The sequence below is a fragment of the Sarcophilus harrisii genome, chromosome 4, assembly GCF_902635505.1.
Source record: "Sarcophilus harrisii chromosome 4, mSarHar1.11, whole genome shotgun sequence".
Lineage (NCBI taxonomy): Eukaryota > Metazoa > Chordata > Mammalia > Dasyuromorphia > Dasyuridae > Sarcophilus > Sarcophilus harrisii.
In genome coordinates this window covers 347,477,281-347,477,667 of record NC_045429.1, presented here as the reverse complement: position 1 = coordinate 347,477,667, position 387 = coordinate 347,477,281, and positions in this window count along the sequence as shown.

Sequence of the window (387 nt, the reverse complement as noted above, 5' to 3'; positions counted from 1 at the left end):
TATTCGAGTTTACACTTTAAGAGAGCATATATAAGCTAGGAACCTCAACCAGGATGCACTTTGGGAGATTCAGAGCCAGGATTCAGTCGAAGAGATTCGCAAGCCAGGAAGAACGAAGGAAGACAGAGAAGTGGTGGCAGGCTGTCCTGTGGAAAACACTGAAACCAAGATCCGGAAGGCCTCCAGAAAGCTAGCCAAGCCCCAAGTGAAGGAGATAAGATTTTGACGGAAACAATAAAGGATTTGACTTTAACAGCTGGGTGCATTTGAAGTGATTATTACTTTGAATTGAAACTAAGGCTGCTCCCAGAAGCCCCCCAAGAAACCTGCTCCCAAAGAACATTATAATTTGGAGAAGAGAATGTTACAAATACCAGTTCAAGAAGT